The 6,573-nt window shown below is 48.6% G+C and overlaps 1 long non-coding RNA gene across 1 annotated transcript; it reads right to left on the bottom strand.

Moving 5' to 3' along the window:
- Nucleotides 1-1,250: 1,250 nt before the first annotated feature.
- LOC142772137 (uncharacterized) lies at nt 1,251-6,006 on the bottom strand. Its single transcript, XR_012886288.1, has 2 exons — nt 5,595-6,006; nt 1,251-1,863 (listed from the first exon to the last, which is right to left on the bottom strand). It is a non-coding gene; the product is annotated as an uncharacterized LOC142772137 (long non-coding RNA).
- Nucleotides 6,007-6,573: the final 567 nt, after the last annotated feature.

The following is a 6,573-nucleotide window of genomic DNA, read 5'->3' as shown; positions in this document are numbered from 1 at the left end:
AGAAAACAGAAGAATGCATAACGAAGGGCGTTACTAACGAATGGAAGAATTAAATAATTCTCGGTCTTTAATGTTGTTTCTGTAGTCCAATCTACAAACGTTCGTATTAAACGAGCATGACGGTACAAAGGCATGGAATTGGGTTCTGCAGAATGTTGTGACGCATGTGCCACTTCAGGTCACCTTTATTACGTGACATTGCAATCCACACTGAGCTTGATCTATGATTATGTACCTAATCAACGTAGAATGAGTGCTAAGCTCCAGTTTCATTATTAATGTGGCTTCAAAGACGAGAAAGCAGCACGATTCGCGAGCAATCGAGCACCCGTTCTGTTTTTCTATTGCGTTGAACTGCTTGTGCCCTCAGATGCCACTTCAGTTTTTTCTTGAATAATTGTGGCGATTGGGAAAGTTGTGATCGCCAAACAAGACGTTAACAAGAACGAGAGAGACATGACGGATGCTTGTGAACGTCGTGTGGAACCATTAGTTTGCGCTCAAAATTTTCCGATAGCAATGCGCCATATGGCTGGATATCAAGTTTTGTTAAAATGTGGCGATGGCACAGACCATGGGCTTTTGTCATGTCATTTACTACCATTTAAACAGCGGCGACGTAATTTAGGGTACCATGAAAATTGTCACGGTCATATTTCAAGAAGGAAGGAGGCAGAAACGCACCGTTCATGCCATACCTGATCCTTCATTACACGCGGAAATAAATTTATTGAGGCTGTAACATGGTTGAAGAATTCTGTTACTTCTCGGCAATCAGAGATGCTTTTAATTCTCAAGTTTCTTAATGAGATATTGCTGCCATCTTTTTCCAACAGGCCTGCAGTTTTGTTGTACCGACATAGCAACGCCCAAGTTTTTGAAGATTTTTTTTTTCATTCCCATTCAAAAACGATTCCATTCATAGTCATTTTTGAAGCGCGTAGGAACTTCCTGTCGTTCGTCACCCGTCGTTGCGTTCGTCCAGTACACACTGCAAAAGGCTTGATGGCAAAGTCGTTTTTTATGTTCAAGTTCCTCGTACCCATCTTTTCGCGCTCTTTGTGCACTTCAAGGAATGCAGAAAGACTACAAAAACAACGCGACGAGCTCTACACCGTGCCGTCGGGACTGGTATGCATGGCGCAAACATGTTGCGACCGGTTTCGTAGTGTTCTGCCATTGCGCTCCGTTCGCTGTTCCCAGAGCTCAAGTTGGGTCAGTGGTGGTAACTTAGCGAGAAAGTCGCTAAATTTAGCGCCTTTTCAGTCGTGCTAGCGACAATTTTATCACTTTGGAGTCTTAGCGACTTTTTTGGAGACTTTGAAAAGTTGAAATTGAATGTTTAAAGGACTACTGACAGGAAAAGTTTTGTTTTCGACATTTTTTTACAGTAATCCGTAGCTTTGCGTCTAGTAATGCCAAAATTCAATCGTAAATGTTCTAACGCATCGTATAATTGATGCTAGCATCGTTAATTGAGGACGATTTTGTTTCAGTTCAAAACGCCCGCCTAGATACCATAAGAAACTAGCGCCGCACAGCGGGGCAGTGCCTGAGACTACATGCGCTCAAGCTTCGGTGACGCTGAACGTGCGGTTTCCAAATAGGGTGACCCGAGAGTGGGGAAGAATAGAACGATGTGGGTGCGTTGAGCGTGTTCCCCTCAGGAAAAAGAAGAGCATTCCTGGCGTAAGCAGCGAAAACCACCTTAGAGCAGCCCGACAACAGAGCGAGAGGGGTGACGAACAATAGTCCTCGCCGGGAGCCAGTCGGCGAATTGTACTCACCCCGAAAACGTTCTCGGAATCTCCGATGCCCACAATACTTGCTTGACCTCTGCAACCACGCAAGGGGAGCCTTTGTCTACGTAAAACCACAAAAAATGTCGATTTTACCGGAATACTCGGATGAGCACACACCTTCGCTTTAAAACCAAGTTGAAATATTTTACAGGCAGCACTCACCCCTAATAATCGTTAAGAAGTGCATGCAAGAGTCTCAAACGTCGCAAGCACACCAAGCTTCCAAATTTTGTGTCAGGGGTCCTTTAAAACAGACATAGAATATTAGGAAACTAATGAGAACTGGGGAATGCTCGGAACGAGCTTCAAAAATGAGGCCAGGGCACACAGGATCGAGCTTCTTGAGCCGCTGCGATCTTTAGCGTGCGTGCAATGTGGCCACCTGGCTGTTTTGGGCTGGTTGGTACATGATCGACGAAGCGAAAAAAAAAAACTGCGCGGAACACCGGACAGTGAAAGAGACGGACCAAGCGCTTTTTTTCGCTTCGTTGAAAATACAAGGATGGAGAGGAAGCTACAGGAAAGCTGGCCTTTGCCCCTTCCTCCTGGAATTTCGAATACCTTGTCTATGCAGGCAGCTCGAAAGAAACGATGCCTGCGCTCGTCACTGCTGGAGCCTGGATGTCTCCCCCCCCCCCCTCGCTAATGCACACCCATGCTATGGTGGCTAGCCACCATACCCATGCTAAAAGTTCTGAATGCGCACTTGTGCGCCACGTGCTTCCGCGAGCATCGGCAAGCCTATCTCTCACACCATCCCTCTCGCTCCTCGGGTTCTGAAATCCGGGCATGTTCATGGCCGATTCTGCGGGGGTCTACCCAGCGTACCCCTTCAGAGAACACGAACTCAAACGAAGTGGTTCAACCGGTTCAACCTACAACACGTGGTAGCGTTGCTTCACCATGGCTCACTGAGCCGCAGATCACTCGTTCTGTAGAAAAAACAGCCGCTCAAAAGATTTCGTTCACTCCTGAGCGACACATCTCTATTTCCAGTACACTCAAGGACTAGGTGTAGCGTGCCGACTCGCTCGCTCTAGCTTAATCATGCCTCCAAAGTATGAGCAGCATTATCGAAAAAGTTGGGAATCACTGCCCGAGTTTAAAGGCTGGCTACGTCCTGTGGAGAGCGAAAGAACAAAAGCATCATGCGCCTACTGCATGAGCGAATTCTACGCGAAGCTGTGCGATATCAAGAAGCATGCCGCCACCACCAAGCACAAGAAGTCATCTGAACCATACTCCAGTTCTTCTCGGCAGAAGAAACTGCAGTATTCAGCCGCAACTGAGTCTTCCTGCGGCAGAAGTGAAGCAGCTCTTTGTCTGTTTATATGCGAGCACACTGCATTCCTCACCGCTGACCACCTGACAGAACTCTGCAAGAAACAGTTCATGGACAGCAAAAGTGCAGCAGGCATGCGCATGCACCGGCGCAAATGCACGAAGATCATAGTGAATGTGTTATCTCCGCATTTCGTGGATCTCTTGGTGGCTGACATCGGTGACTCAAAATACAGCCTGATAATCGACGAGGGTACAGATATTTCGATCACTAAGTTACTGGGTGTGGTGGTGCGATACTTCAGTGCTGCTCGGAAGAGCATTGTGACGACGTTTCTTGCGCTTATCGAATTGGACGATGGCACAGCTGTGACAATCGTCAGGGCATTGGAAAACCTCCTCACGCGTATGGGACTTGACAAGAAGCGTCTCCTCGGCATTGGAGTTGACAACGCCTCGGTGAATACGGGTGTCAACAACGGTATTTTCGAGACAATTAAGCGTGAGTGGCAACTCCCGAACTTGATAATGGTAAGGTGTATTTGCCATTCTTTGCAACTCGCACTTTCCCACGCTGTTCAGGGAACGCTTCCCAGGAATGTGGACTTCTTGGTGCGCGAAACCCACATGTGGTTTTCCCATTCTTCAAAGCGTAAAGCCGCGTACAGTCAACTTTACCGTAGCCTCTGCGATGGGGAAGAACCACTATCAATTCCAAGGGTGTGCGATACCAGATGGATATCGTTGGAGCCAGCGGTCGTCAGAGTCCTCGATCAATGGGACATGTTGCTGAAACATTTCGAACAAGCCAGATCAACGGAAGGATGCTACACCGCAGAGCTCCTGTATCAGATGTACTCTGATCCGCTGAATAAGCTTTATCTACTCTACCTTCGACCAATGCTACGAGAAGTTCAGCGTACAAACAAGGCCTACGAGAGGAACGACGCGGATCCCGCAAAGCTTCTTGAAGACCTCACGCTCCTAATTAAGATGGTTTGCAGCAAAGTGCTCATTCCAACGGCGAAGATAGATCCGCTGCGCCAGCCTATCGATGGTCACCTGGACCCCAAGCCATACCTGGGATACGAGTTCGAGAAACTGGCGAGCACGCTACCAGCTGGTCCTGAAGTTGACTTTGTGCGCCAGCGATGCGTTAATTTCACAGTAAAGCTGTCAAATGAGCTCCGGCAACGTCTGCCATCGAACTTCAAGATATTGCAGGGCATGGCACGGCTGTCTGTGGGAGCATGCTTGCGAGTACTCAAGGAGCCTATCACGGAGCTGGCGGAACATTTCGGTGTTCAACCAAACGAGATAGATCTCGTGAACGCGCAGTGGAAGAAGCTGACCCTGGTGGGCTGGGCCAACACCACCGACACCATTGCATTTTGGTCCGAGGCCACTGCGTACCGTGATGCAGCTGGCTCGAACCCGTTTCACGAGGTCGCGCAGCTCGCAGTTGATGTGCTCTCCTTGCCGCACTCAAACGCAGAAGTGGAAAGAGTTTTTAGCCAACTAAGCGTGGTTAAGACAAAACTCAGAAATTCTCTCAGCACTGCCAGCACAAATGCGGTCTTAAGTGTTCGTAGCGGACTTCGCCGTCTTGGAAAGTGCTGCCACACCTATGACCTGCCTGACACAGTGACAAGAAAAGTTGGAACCATGCAAGCGTACTCCTCAGCGTTCGCGCCAAGAAGTAGTGCACGTGCGCAAAGCAGTGGAGAGTCTGCAGACGAGGAGGTGTGGACTGGTGAGGTGGAACTATTGCTTGACATATAGACTTTAGTGACTTGAGTGAAATGTGAAGAACGATCGAAATGAAAGAGCGCCGGCCAAAATGAAAATATTTAAAACATTTCAGATGTTTTAAATCTTGTCATCTTGGCCGGCACTGTTTCAATTTGCTTGTTCTTCATGCTTCTTCCCTACGAGACGATACTTGGTCAAACGATCTTCTTGAGTGCAATGTGTCCAATAAAATAATTTTAGGTTTCACTCGTTCCTAGCATTGTAGTAACATATTACATCAAACGTTAGATAGCAGCTGTGCACGCAGTAGGTTATTGTTGAAAGCTAATTGACGAAGTATGGGCTCTTTGGTGGAATTGCAGTACCTTCATGAGGCAGAAAAAGCGTGCGTGGCGTGCATGCACAAAATTTATGCACACCACGCGTTCCCCTGCTTCGCGGAGAGAGAGAGAGAGAAAACTTAATTTCCGGCAGAGTGCTGCGCTGGGTTCCGACCCATGGGTATGGTGGCTAGATCATGGGGGAAGGAAATAACAGGAGGGAGCATGACGTCACGCACCCAGCCTTGGCAAGCCAACCCGTTTTGAAGCCAACAAAGTCGGCCCTTTTGCCGTGAGATCACGCAATAAACGAGACTTGCCGATACCTCGAAATACGGCGCCCGGTAGCTTTTAATCGAAATGAACTGGTTCGGCGCAGACTGGCCGGCTCACGAAGGTGTTTCAAAGACGGAACAGCGCCGAGAGAACTAAAACCTACCGCGAGCGCTGACGTTTTGGTCACTTGTTGGGCCGACTTGGTGGGCTTCAATCGAGTTGCGCAACGCTCCCTCCTGTCTTTCCTTCCTCCATGTTCCGATCTGTGGTTCAGACCTAGAAGTTTATTCCGCGCAATCCACGTCTCCCGGCAGACCCAGAGTTGCTTGTCCAGACCAAAACTGAACAGCGCAGTCCGACACTAGAAATGATTATTTTATTTTGACTGTTCACTTTATTCACCACAGCAGAAATTTATTTAAATCATTGTTTAAAAATAATCCCTTAACGTGCTTTATCCAGTCGAAAACTAAAAACTCAGGAAAAACGTCATCATCATCATCACTTAGCGACTTTTGGCTGAAATTGACGACTTTTAGGAAGCGTTCTGGCGACTTAGGCCCCCCAAAAGTTACCACCACTGAGTTGGGTTGACACACGGCGTCGTTGCGACGCCATTGGTGTCGTGTTTCCCGTGTCTTTTCTTATACACAGTGTTCTGCGAATAAATGCCTCTGCGAGTGGTTCTTAAGATAGAGAAAGGAAGAGAAAAGTGAGCCCCGTTATTGTCTGCTTCAGTGAGCGACACCGCCACAGGGTTCACAAGGGATGGGGGGAGGAGGGATAAAAAGAATAGAAGTAAAGGTATAAAAAAGAGGAAGAAGAAGCAACAACAAACTGAGGGGATAGGAGAGACAGGAAAGATGGAAGCACGGTCACTGGAGTCCGAGGACGGGGTACACTTGCGAGAGATGTTGTCGGCGTCTGTAGATGGCGTAGAGCAGGTCCAGTAGGTCAAAGCTGCGCTGTCGTCGAAGACCGTCGGCGACAGGAGGTGACGTAGGGCCAGCCCAGTCGGCCAGAGCGACGAAGACGCCGAAGGTCGCGAGCGCGCGGAGCGCGCGGGCGCACAACCGGTCGGCACGAAATCCAGCGAGCGAGGAATAAATGCCTCTGTTTAGCCGCTCGTGCCAAGGTCACAG

This window comes from Rhipicephalus microplus, chromosome 9 (assembly GCF_043290135.1).
Source record: "Rhipicephalus microplus isolate Deutch F79 chromosome 9, USDA_Rmic, whole genome shotgun sequence".
NCBI lineage: Eukaryota > Metazoa > Arthropoda > Arachnida > Ixodida > Ixodidae > Rhipicephalus > Rhipicephalus microplus.
Note: the sequence above shows the minus strand (reverse complement) of the source record. Positions and strands in the feature narration are given on the sequence as shown.